Source organism: Schistocerca piceifrons, chromosome 4 (genome assembly GCF_021461385.2).
Source record: "Schistocerca piceifrons isolate TAMUIC-IGC-003096 chromosome 4, iqSchPice1.1, whole genome shotgun sequence".
Classification (NCBI taxonomy): Eukaryota; Metazoa; Arthropoda; class Insecta; order Orthoptera; family Acrididae; genus Schistocerca; species Schistocerca piceifrons.
The window spans coordinates 459,178,517-459,192,315 of NC_060141.1; the positions used below are offsets into that span (position 1 = coordinate 459,178,517).

At 40.7% G+C, this 13,799-nt stretch overlaps 1 long non-coding RNA gene across 1 annotated transcript in view; it reads right to left on the bottom strand.

Annotated features, from left to right (window-relative positions):
• Positions 1-7,198: 7,198 nt before the first annotated feature.
• Positions 7,199-13,799, bottom strand: part of LOC124796415 — a 203,899-nt gene continuing 197,298 nt past the window's right edge. The window contains exons 2-3 of the long non-coding RNA XR_007016762.1: positions 7,543-7,682; positions 7,199-7,357 (exon numbers count right to left, since the gene is read on the bottom strand). This is a non-coding gene — a long non-coding RNA (uncharacterized LOC124796415). The remainder of the gene's footprint in view (positions 7,358-7,542; positions 7,683-13,799) is intronic.

Consider the following 13,799-nt stretch of genomic DNA (forward strand, 5'->3'; position numbering starts at 1 on the left):
TGCACGAAGTGCTTATCCGCTGCAGATCTCCCTGCATTTCGCTACAATTTTCTAATGCTGCAACTCGGGAGGTATAAGTAGTTCAGTTATGCTCACACACACTTAGCGACCACGCGTTCTCCTCGACCTAAAGATTTTTACACCCCACTCCTTCGTTCCATATCTAGCAACAATATCGAACTGAGACATCCGTCCATGCGGTGGCCCAGGGTTTGGCGTCACATCCACCAGCCTTTTCTTCCCTCCAACGTCCGGGCAACATGGTACCAAGTCGCAAATGAAAAATTCGCCACAAATCATCGTCTTCACGCCATCGGACTAAAGGACTCTCCACTTTGTTCCATTTGCCACCTCGTGGATGACGTTGTCCATCAACTGACTTGTGCTGCCACCAGTGACGTCTGGAAACTTGTCCGACAGTTCGTTGCCTGTTACCTCAGCGTTCCGCCGGACTCGATTGACCCATGGACTTTTATCCATCCTGAGAATACTTATTTCCCCGACACCAAAAATCATGCGATTGTATGGGTCAAGGGATGGACGATCACCTACATGTATAATGATGGCGACAAATCACGTCTCGATTTCTGGCAGTACTTACAAACCGCCCACAGTGAAGTCGAACACCGACCGCGCTACCGCGCCTTCTTCGCCAATTACCTACATGCCATCTTTACGTCACCCCCGCTCAGTTGGACGGTGCCACACGTCGACAGCACTCCCGCTCCCCCTGCTGACATCTGAGACCCCCCGCGCTACTCCCTACATTGTAACCCACAGTGGAGCAGGCGCATGGACACGCGCCTCCTTTCTTTTATGCACTATACCAGAAAACACTGGTTTTTCCCTCACTCCACTGTATGTTGCTTCACACCTCTTAGCTTACATCTTTATTATTATTATTCTTTCTCTTTTTTTCCTACACCTTGTTCATAAAAAAAATTGCTCGCCTTGTACGAGTATAATGTCTTGTGTTATTTTCACCGGAAGGATGGCATCTCTGTTGTATTTAAGTTTGTACCAATAAAGATCTTTTATTCATTTACCCTGTTCCTGAAAAAAAATAAAAATAATAAAATAAAATAAAAATAAATCAAAAAGCTACTTTGAGGGAGTTATTCAGGGACGGGAGGGGGAGACATCGCGGCCAGGCCTCGGGTTCCGACCCCTGCCCGCCTTGTCTCCGCCTACTCATAAAAAAAACAAAAAAATAAAAATAAAAAAGAGCGCTAATGCGCTAATGCGCTGCTTGCTGGCGGTTTTCCACATCCTACTACGTGAATACCGGGCTGGTCCCCGCGTCCCGCCTCAGTTACACGACTCACAGACATTTGCAACACGTTCGCAGTGTTTCATAGTTTACACTAGATGCAGACAGCTGGGGTACACTGGTTCCGTCCTGGGGGTATGGGGTGGCGACAGAAAGGGCATCCGGCCACCCCTTCAATTAAGCATGCCAAATCGATCGTAGCCCTGCCGACCCTGCAAAATCTTTGGGATAAAGGCACAATCAAAAGAAGGAGAAATGTTAGAACTTTCACTGTAACTTTCATACATTTTATGATTTTTGAAGCTCCCGCAAAATAACGCAGCACTGGCGCAGAAGCTCTCACAGTGAGCGCTGGGCGAGTCCACCATGCCTTTCCGAAAATGTGCTCACCTCACTTGAGTGTCACCTGCTCAACTGCACACTTCGAGTGTTGTTGCAATCTCTTTACTACATAGCGAGGCACTGTACTCTTCACGCACCGTAGGTGCAGGAAAAGTCCTTCGTAATCTGACTATGTGTGATTATATCCAATGGCATTAACTTATGCTGGGACAGATAAACGAGAAAGCAAAAATTTCATTCGTATTTACTTTTCTGGCTTCACCATTTCGCAAGGACGCGGAAGAAGTAGTCGAAACTTTGGTTTTAGGTAATATTGCCAAATAGGTTGTCAGGGGACTGGCGCACCATTTCTACGTGACGGATATTCTGTATTCTGCATTGTCAGTATCGCAGTAAGCAACGTTGTTTGCTACTTTATATTTTTTACCTCTTTTTTGTTTTATGAGATTTACTCCTCACAGTACATCGTCGATCTTGATTTGCTTTTGTTGATCCTGGGTTTATGCGATTATTTCTCTTTAATTATTCTAGTGAGAAACTGTTGACTTTGAACGTCTGGCTTGTCGAATTACTCGTGGTACTGACATAACCTGTTAATGCGATTGTAGCCTATAATTCATGCGATGTATACGTTTGTGCATAGGCTTCAGTTGAGGATCTACACTCACCCTACTGCGAGTTGGTCTTTTAGAACAGATCCTCCACGACTACCATTGTCACATCCGGTATCACGTTCTCTGCGAATCCCTTCTGAATACACTTTACATTTAAGGATTTGCCGTGTAAAGGTGCCGTGTATCTAGTGCAAAGGGCAGAGAAAGCGGAGTTCACTTGGTTATTCCTGCATAATCCACTGATTTTTGTTACGAAATTTAGTTTGACAAAGTGCGTAATAAAAGTTTTGTACACCAAATACCACCCATGCCCAATAGTTAGGAACCACATAGCTTTCACTTTTACTTTACTTGATTCACAAGTAGATCGGGAAAAAATGTTGCACCAGTTTTAAGACTGAAATATAGGCTTTTCTCTTTTTTTATTTTTCAGCATCTGACAATGACAACATTTTTGTCATAGTCTTGACACTATGGGTCTTGGAATATTGAGTTTCCTAACAAGTTCTGAAATGGAATGTCCCTTGCGTCTAACTCAAAGTACCATTCCGCTTTCAAAGTCTTAATTCCCGTCGTACGGCCGTAATCACATTGGGAAAAATGGTTCAAATGGCTCTGAGTACTATGGGACTTACCATCTGAGGTCATCAGTCCCCTAGAACTTAGAACTACTTAAACCTAACTAAACTAAGGACATCACACACATCCATGCCCGAGGCAGGATTCGAACCTGCGACCGTAGCGGTCGCGCGGTTCCAGACTGAAGCGCCTAGAACCACTCGGCCACACAGTCCAGCCACGTTGGAAAGATGGAAGCATTTTCACATGAATACAACTGAGTACAAATGACAGCTCCCAATGCACAACCCCTTTACACCTTGTGTACGCGACACTACCACCTACATTATTTGTGCATTTCGCTATTCTATAACTTTTGTCACCTCAGTGTAAGTATATATTCGTTTCCGGCCATTATTTCCTTTCCTCAAAGTATTCATCTTAGGGTAGACAACCAGTTGCTATATTTTGCCTCTTAATGCTAGGAATATCCTGTATAAGACGACTATTCGCGTTCATTGCTCGGCAGATGAGCCACTACAATCACCCATTAAGCGTCTCAGCGAGACGGTCAGTCCCCTCTAAGTATTAGCTTCATGAAGAAATTCAAAGACCGAGACATCAGAATCGAAAAATAAGACGTTCAACACAGTTTCTGTGAATCTATTACACTGACTCTACTCGAAGTGGATGATAATCGAGAGAGGTAAAATGGAACAGGCATATAGCAATTGGTTGTTCTTGTAACTAAGGAATGGTTTGTCCTCTTAATAATAAAATGCGATACAAGAAGTAATGAAGTATGTAGTTAATAGTGGATCCAGCAAAGGTAATGCATTTGAGATTAAAGCTGATAACTCGTCCACAAGTGAGTGCTTTCACACTCTGGCGTGAAAGTGTGTCTGAGAGAAGGTAAGTATGTGGGTTTCTTTCCTAAATCTGAGCAGCAGTCGCCTTTTACGTAATAATCTGCGTGTATATTAATCAGCACATTCAAGAAAGTACGCTTTTGTATTAAAATAGACGAGATTTTCAGCAATAAGTTGCAGCAGTATTCAGTTGTTAGCGTAACAAGTACAGTGATAGCTAAGGAACTCATATCCTTTATCAAATACATGTCATCACTTCAGAAAATTAAAATTTTATTCTTTGGAAAATGTATTAACACATTTGTAACATTATACGCACTAAGATTTCATTTGAATTTAAATGCAGCGCCATGTTTTTGAACGTAACTTATAAAGCACAAAATGATCAACAAATAAATATATGAATATCTCACAGAGTCATTAAGATGCCCATTCGACCAATTGCTGCAGATTTATGCAGATTCGTAATTCATGCCCTCGTACAAAATTGTCAACAGATATGTAGCAGGTTTAGGTCGCTTTGTTCCAGATGCGAAACGGCGCTAGAACCCACCCCGGAGGTACTCAGTCGAATTGATATTGTGGCTCTATGCCGCGCATTCATCCACATTAATTTGTACTTCGCTAAATCACTCGTTTTTGATGTTGCCTTTGTGAAGTGGAGCATTGTGACGAAATTGGAAAGATCCACTTCCAGCATATTTCCAAAACACGAGTAGCTATTAAAATTCAAATAATTCCGACTGGCTCTGGCACGATTACTGAGGAACTAGGAGCATTAAAAAATGCCCAAATTACAGGATCCATACATTTGCACTATTTGTTTGTATATGAGCTCTCTAATGCCACGAAGTACGAAACTTGGCACACTGTTCTCCAACTGTATTTCCAAGTGGACTTCCCTAAGTCACTTGAGCTGAAAACCGCAGAGATTCATATTTTTCTTCGACAACCACACGCTTTCTTTCATTGCTACATCTACCCTTCTTCCATTGGTAATGTGGTTAACTTAAAACGCTGCGTAAATTTGATACCTCTTTCTTTCGCCGATCTAGTGCTGGATATGGCATCATCATCAACAACAAAATCAAAATTTTCAAACAGTATTACAGAAGAAGTACAAGGCTCGTTTCATGACATTCCATCATTGTATCAGGAGGAAATACTAGAGTCGGCATAAAATAATTTGATGTCTGCCTCTAATGTTTGGCGAAACAGAGAGAAGGTCCTTGGTTCGAGGCCCCGTCCGACACACCGTTTTAATCTGTCAGGATGTTTCATATCAGCGTACACTCCGCTGCAGAGTGAAAAATTCGTTCTGGAGAAACTTCCAGCTTACACATCAACTGCATTTAACCGAATGGCTATGATTTTCTTCAAATGTTTCCTGGTTGAATAACACCGTGTATTTAAAACACTGTAGAATACAATGGTAACGTTTATTGCAGCACTGTAATTGACGACCAGGTTCATCGTATTGATCATTAGTTTATGTGCTTCCTATATACACAAATACGTTGATTCGTAACAAAGTTTACATGTTTCGCTTCCCCATCATTGACGTCATCGATGGTCTTCCCTTGCCTCTGTGACTACCCTGCACTTCCTAACGTTTACATCATCAGCCATTTCATGCAGAACGAATAAAAGCTTCCTATAGACATTTGCAGGAATTACTGTCTTCTGCTATGCCTGTCCAAGTTGCTGCTGCATGTTCTCTTATGTACTGTATCACATCCGTCGTCTGGGTCCCATCTATATTAATCTGGCTAATAAATTCCATCCATCCTCCTACATACCCTGCCAATTTCAGTCTTATTCTCATTACACTCAAAACTACGTCTCCGTTACCGCCTCATAACTGATCAATTTTTGTTTTTCTGTCAGTCTTAGAATAGGTCAAAGTGCTCTGCAGCAATTTTATTCTTTGTTTAATTCTATTGCTGTTCTTCCAGTCGCTGTCTTCGATTGCTCTTCACTGACTGCACATTTCCCTACGTTGGATGAAAGATTTCTCAGGATGTCAGTGGCTCCATTGAATGATATAGCATGTTTTAGGTGGTAATACAGTTGCTGAGAGGGCTAAGTGGCAGACCACAGATTCAAAGGCCTGGGGCTCGACACCCAGGTGGTTCAACAATCTTTTATTGTCACATATCACCTCTTTCACCTTTGGCAATGACTCATTAATGTGAAGAGTACAGATTCCCAACAACTGTTCGAAGTCCATGTTAGATCGTTTGTCCCTATATAACTGACTGGATAAGTGAGTTGAAAGGTCAGAGGAAGGCAGTGATATACCATCCCCTATTGAACCATGCCTAGAGGAGCACTGTAGTGTTCAAGCCAATTTTTGGACTGATGACAGCTTTTACTACATATGCACAGCTATGAACTATCTTTCAACAGATGTCAGTATAATTATTCCGATGTCAGTAGTTGATATATTTATTTTGTTCTTATAGACTCAATTCGACTGCAATTAATGATAGCTTTTTTCGTAAATCATCAGGGCTTCTACAAAAACTTTATGTTTATGAATAAAGTGCTGTACAATATGATAAGCAAATGTGGTTTCTAAAATAGCTTCTGGCTTCTAGTAAAGCTTTATGTGAATTTTAATTAATTCAATCGCATTTCTTTAAGGTATACTTTGTATCATTTTTTTCTGCCTTGAGCAACCTCTCAGACAGCTTTGTCGCCTTATTAGGCAGTTAAGAAGGACTGTCTAGGAAAATATACTCAAACTATACTTATCAGTCGACAGTTGTAAGCATAAATTATATATTTTAAAATAATTTTGGCCTATGTGTACTACTGCATAACCTAAATTGCCTGCTAACTCTGAACATTGGGTTTGCATATCATGTGTTGGAGTATAGTGCATGTACTGAATAGACAAGTATGTGAGGTGAAGTGGAAGCCTCCTTAGAGAGATTATCTCTGTATGATTTCACAGATATATGTTTGAGCAGAGCATATGATAAATGGGGCTACCAAACAACTTATCGACTGTCTCTGTCCTGAAATAAGTGTCAGTTTCCCATATTTTTTATCTGTAACATACCTCTTTTTTACTAAATTTCAATTTTCCCCATTTTTCATTGCTGGAGTTGCACACTAATTTTAAGCAATTGCACACTAATTTTAAAGGATTTTGTATATGTAATGTAAAACTTAATTAATTTGTTAGGAAAAAATTAAAGTAATTTAAAAATATGAAAAAATAAAATATACAACATTGTACAAATAAAATTTCAAAATATAAAAACATCTTACACACATATTAAAAAATTAGCCAACTGTTAAAAGTTTTTATTAAGAATTCTGTTTTGTGAATTATAAATTAAGTATCTTTTTCCATAACTAATTGTAGACTGAGTATAAAATCTGTGCTCAGTTCCAAAATGAAAGTGTTGTGTAAAAAGCGAAAAAGGGTTTTAAATTTTTTCATTTTAATTAGTGTGTAACATTATGCTGTAAAGAATTATCAAACTTTAACTGATCATTCAATTTTTACCTATATGAAAATATTTTCCCTCTAAACAATAAGAATAGGGTACCATTATATCAATATTTAACTTCACAGATACTTATTAGGATACAAATTTTGCTTGACATTATCTCCTAGTTCATACAACTGATTAAATACGCTCAGTTTTTGATCAGAGGAAATGTTTTTACACCGATATCGACACTGAAACCTACAAAACAAGAAAAAAGTCATCAGAGGTGTTGTCATTGCATTTAATAACCTGTTTTTTGCTACTTTGCATTAAGAACAACAGATAAACAAAAAACTATGGCATTAAAAGCTGAAGTAGTACCATATTATTTATTGATAAACAGCAACCTAGGTCTGTGAACTTATAGAGACATTTAAACCTACCTTAACAGGTGGAGGTTGTTTTTCAGGCACTACCATCATCTGGTTATCATTGTAAGACTTCACTTCAGCGCTAGGCTTTTTCTTGAGTTGAGAAACAGAGGGTTTACTTCTTTTATCGTGTTTCTTTACCAAATCCGTTACTGAAAACAGTGTAACAGGGAAGCAAATAATTTATTAATAAATACAGAGTTACTGTTTTCTACACCATGGAATCACAAAATCAAACTAACAGTAACACTCCTATGGCACCTCTGAACCTCTGGCACATAGTCAGATTTTACTTTAGAACTGGTGGCGTGTAGACTGACATTAATTTTTGTGGTGGTTATTTGAACTACTTCCACAATGTATACTCGATATTCCAGTTTAACTGTGTAGTGTTATGCACATAGCCCACATTTTGACATTAAATCAAACATTTTCACTTTTAGCACTTAGCAAGTGTTTTATTTTCTGTCTACAATTACATAATCTAAAGCATTTTCAGCTATTTTATCATTAAATACAACTCAGAATTAAAAAGTGTTTCTTCTGTTTACCTACTTCTTTCTTTTCATGAGTCATATCTGGTAGATCCAGATTCCACATTTCCCAGGGGAGTATATTATTACTTAATTTTGATATAAATATTTTCAGTTTGACATGATCAAAACAGTGATCAGTCTTAAAGCTGATTATTCTTCCTATTTGCCTGAAATACTGCAGATAAGAAGTAAGGACTATCAAAATCCATAAATAAACCAGCTCCTTCTTGAGTCTGTCCATCATAAAATGAAATAGGTATTTTAGGATTCTGAGTATTCTTGATATTCAAATTCAGTTAACTTTAATTTTTCATCAACATCAAATCCACCTTTGACACATATTGTAACTCTACCTACACGTTGTTTTCTAGAAATAAGCAGAATTAATAGTCCACACAACCATATTTATCTTCATTTTTCACATTAAAACAAGTTTCTGCGTTCCTTATCTATAACTATTTTTTGTAACTCAATATAAGATTTTCCTCTTAGATGGTTTTATCTATTAATCGCTAATTGTAATTCTAAAGCTCTCTCTAAGAACCATTCTCATACTCTGTACTGGAATTCTGTTAATCTAGTTGACACTACTCTTTTAGGAGTCACATAAAATTAGTAATTACATATTATATGAATTCAAATTAAAATGTTGATGTTAACTATTATTAGAATGTTGATTTGCATTAATTCTTAATGCCCTACGATTTACTAAATTTTTAATTATTTTCAGGTAAGGTATTTTCTGCAGCATTTAGAAAAGATTAAGATATATGAATTTATTTAAGTTTTTGCTACTAATTGTTTTTAGATTATTTTGAAATACACACTCATTTATATAAATTGTGTTTGTATTTTTTACTCTGAGATGTTCGAATTTGTCTGTAGAAAACGAAAATCTTTTCTCTAATTCTTTGTGTTCAGATTCATATTCTTCTACCATATGTACATTACATAATGCTAAATTCCAAAATATTGTATTGTTCTCTTTTGATTGTAATTTTCTTTTTCAATTATATATCAGACTCAGAATATTGCACACTTTGCTCACAGTTCATGTGAGTTGTTTGGAATTTATCAAAAATAATTTTTGCACTACACTAGATGTAAAAACCTCACGAGAAATGTTATATTCTCTACAACCGTTAAATATAAACTTTAACAATTTTTAAGTTATCAAGCAGAAGATTGTGACTTGAACATTTGCAGAGGCATTAAATAAAACACTTATCCACACACACGAGTGTGAATGCAATGTATACATTATCAATAAGTGCAGTAAAGCCCGCTATCCGGTCGGCCGGACTTCGAAATAGGCGCGCCTCCCGTTACGCCACCGGCGTTCCTACGGCTGTGATCGCGGCACGAGGGCGCTGCCACGAAGGATTACGCCGCTGCCAATGAGATGTAAGCATGCCCTCACGGGGCTCCATCGGCAGGTGCAATGAAGTTCGAATATTCATGTACTAAGCCCATTTTGTGTGTTTGCCAGTTGAACAACAATCACAGACCTTCATAGTGGCCAAGAAACGACATATTCTGAATGGATGTTGTATTGAAGGGTGACAGATTTAGAAATATTTGGTATCTGTGTATATTTCTACATTCAGATCTACTGTTAACAATTGACGCTGGAACTTCAGCAAGAAAGGTATGTATTGTTTTTACTATTTGACATTAGATGTAGAATAAATTAATACATGTATTCTCTGTTCATGAACGGCACCTGTTCCTCGCTCCTGTATCCGATAAACAACCAGACAGGGTGCAAAGTAAGCCATAATAAGTAACTGAAATTTTCCAACGGCTTGATTCATACTGTAGTCTAGAGTCCCGTATTAATGATAAAAGAGCGGAACAAAACGTTACAATAACTGTAAAAAACATTCTACTTGTCGTACAAAATCGAAAACAAAATGAATTCCTCGTTAGTACCACCTAGAGAAACCGAAAACCAAGAAAATAAAGTGAAGACTGCATCAGGGAGCAATTGAAAAAGAAGAAAAAAGCTGAGAAATCTCTAGTAGCACTGATTAATAGGGTAACCAACTGAACAGTTTGTGTTAAATTTAAGAATGTAAACGGGTAAAGTGGACAATGTAGCACTGTTTGAACTGCAAACAACAAAATGGAGTGAAAATAAGTATACGCAGATAAAATGAATAATAATTAATTTAGTTACACGCTCTGCCAGTTCCACATCTGCAGCATTGGCTAAGCAATGTGACTGACCACATTTCTGTCACGATAGAATGAAAATTCTGGAAATTCATTGGACCCCGCTCCACTTTTCCAAGTTTCTGCTGAAAAATCGTGTTTGAGTGACCTTTATGTCTCACCTGCAAAACTGACATCCGAGTACTGCTCTCCTTCATAAATTGCACGTCGACTCTTCTTTTATTACTCATTGGTGAGCTGTGGAAACGACATGGCATGTCGATATGGAATCGTAATTTTCGCTGGCAGTAGCAGTTATCGAAATATGACAAGAGCGCTTTTGGTCCTGAAAAAACATGTCATTTGGTCTCTCATTCAGCTGTTACTAACATACATCCCCCACCAGTCCTCTTCGCTACACCTACTTGTTTTAATGATAACAGAATAGAAGCAACGGTGAATGAAGAGCGGCACCACCAAATCGTTCTTCGTGTAGATCGGAAGGTATGAAGGCACACCTTAATAAAACGTCAAAACAAAATACCTTCATTTTTGTACGAGTATCAGTTTTACACTACGTCATCTTCAGGCTTCTGACTAACATGGAGGAAGAATCTCATTTCTTGTACGATCAGCATAGGGGCCAGCGTACAGTAACTGGCATCCGTAGATATCTTTCTAACAAAGCGATTCCTTCGATCATAACCTGCAGACTGCAGTCTACAGATACCAGTGGTTGTATGCTGGCCGGTATGCTGACCGTACAAGAGGTACGATTCTTCCTACACGTCCATCAGGGGGACTGAAGATGGCGTAGTGTAACGCTGAAATTGATAGCAAAATAAAATAATATTGTGTTCTTAGACGGCTCAAGCTGTTTTGATTTGACATTTTATATTGAACAGCCGAGGTTCTGCAACCATCCAGTACAAAGATGGATATACAGAGACTTGGCGTACTTTTAATATTTCATTTTGTACTCAAGTGTCCATATTATGGAACATTTTTGCCATCCAGTCACATAACGGAGAGGATTTACGAAAATACAGCTTCAAATTCTATTCCGGCTTACAGTTTAATGAAGCAAGTTAATAAAGAGACAGAAAATTTAAGGTTAGGAGCTATGAAATCGTTCAAAGAAACGTGCTGTTTGAGGCATTTGGAAACGGCAGCTACGTTGGGTGGCCCAACGATGTTTTGTAAGACGGAGAAAAGTAGGTACATTGTTGGCGCTATTGAGGGTCGGAGGCATTCTACGGCGTTGAGAGCGTCAACCGTCAACGGACTGTCCTTACTTGTCACTCTAATTTTGGTAAAATCGTCGAATTACAGCCCGGCATTTGAATTGTGTATATCCTGTTCCTACAGGACGTCCATCGAAGGAGCCCATAATTTCAGAATTACACTCCTGGAAATGGAAAAAAGAACACATTGACACCAGTGTGTCAGACCCACCATACTTGCTCCGGACACTGCGAGAGGGCTGTACAAGCAATGATCACACGCACGGCACAGCGGACACTCCAGGAACCGCGGTGTTGGCCGTCGAATGGCGCTAGCTGCGCAGCATTTGTGCACCGCCGCCGTCAGTGTCAGCCAGTTTGCCGTGGCATACAGAGCTCCATCGCAGTCTTTAACACTGGTAGCATGCCGCGACAGCGTGGACGTGAACCGTATGTGCAGTTGACGGACTTTGAGCGAGGGCGTATAGTGGGCATGCGGGAGGCCGGGTGGACGTACCGCCGAATTGCTCAACACGTGGGGCGTGAGGTCACCACAGTACATCGATGTTGTCGCCAGTGGTCGGCGGAAGGTGCACGTGCCCGTCGACCTGGGACCGGACCGCAGCGACGCACGGATGCACGCCAAGACCGTAGGATCCTACGCAGTGCCGTAGGGGACCGCACCGCCACTTCCCAGCAAATTAGGGACACTGTTGCTCCTGGGGTATCGGCGAGGACCATTCGCAACCGTCTCCATGAAGCTGGGCTACGGTCCCGCACACCGTTAGGCCGTCTTCCGCTCACGCCCCAACATCGTGCAGCCCGCCTCCAGTGGTGTCGCGACAGGCGTGAATGGAGGGACGAATGGAGACGTGTCGTCTTCAGCGATGAGAGTCGCTTCTGCCTTGGTGCCAATGATGGTCGTATGCGTGTTTGGCACCGTGCAGGTGAGCGCCACAATCAGGACTGCATACGACCGAGGCACACAGGGCCAACACCCGGCATCATGGTGTGGGGAGCGATCTCCTACACTGTCCGTACACCACTGGTGATCGTCGAGGGGACACTGAATAGTGCACGGTACATCCAAACCGTCATCGAACCCATCGTTCTACCATTCCTAGACCGGCAAGGGAACTTGCTGTTCCAACAGGACAATGCACGTCCGCATGTATCCCGTGCCACCCAACGTGCTCTAGAAGGTGTAAGTCAACTACCCTGGCCAGCAAGATCTCCGGATCTGTCCCCCATTGAGCATGTTTGGGACTGGATGAAGCGTCGTCTCACGCGGTCTGCACGTCCAGCACGAACGCTGGTCCAACTGAGGCGCCAGGTGGAAATGGCATGGCAAGCCGTTCCACAGGACTACATCCAGCATCTCTACGATCGTCTCCATGGGAGAATAGCAGCCTGCATTGCTGCGAAAGGTGGATATACACTGTACTAGTGCCGACATTGTGCATGCTCTGTTGCCTGTGTCTATGTGCCTGTGGTTCTGTCAGTGTGATCATGTGATGTATCTGACCCCAGGAATGTGTCAATAAAGTTTCCCCTTCCTGGGACAATGAATTCACGGTGTTCTTATTTCAATTTCCAGGAGTGTAGATATCTCGAGAACTAACATCAACAGACGAGTGCAAAAACGGTATGTTCATACTGAAAACTGTAAGAACTTTATACAGAAGTTATACGGAAGTCTCGAAATAGTTCGAAACGCTTGCAGATGGTGCCAACAGACGGCACTCTAATCACAGTACATATTGCTTGTAAATAGTGTGCCACAGCTCACAGCAATCAGTTCCACCTCTGAAGCGTGAAAAGATGATAGCGTACCGAAGGACGAGGTTGAAACCATATTTTACATTTTTCTGGTATTGGAATAGCTCAGGATAGAACATAGTCATACGGCAACGAGGCGCAATTTCCAAATTCGATTTAATGTTCCAAAAGGGCCCGATGCGAAAACCATACGGAAACTCCTCACCAAATTCCAACAGACAGGCACGTGGCTGATGATCCAGGGGGGAATGTTGGCCCCGGGCAAACTGTAGTTATTCCTGAAAATGTCGCCACGGTTTCAGAATTTGTTCAGCAAAATCCAAGGAAATTCGCCAGAAGAATTCCAGCGGAGACTAGTTTGAAAGTTTCCAGCACGCAGAAAAGACTGCACCTATACTTGTTTCCATTCAAAATCCAAAGCCACCATGGCATACCTGTACGAGCTGCACGACAAAGGGATGACTCTGCGAACCAGGTTCTCAGAATGGTTGAAAAAGAAGGATTTAAGGTTGGGTACATATGGAACATAGGCAAAGCGCCCTTTCATCTGCATGGAGTCGTGAAAAAAATCCCCGTC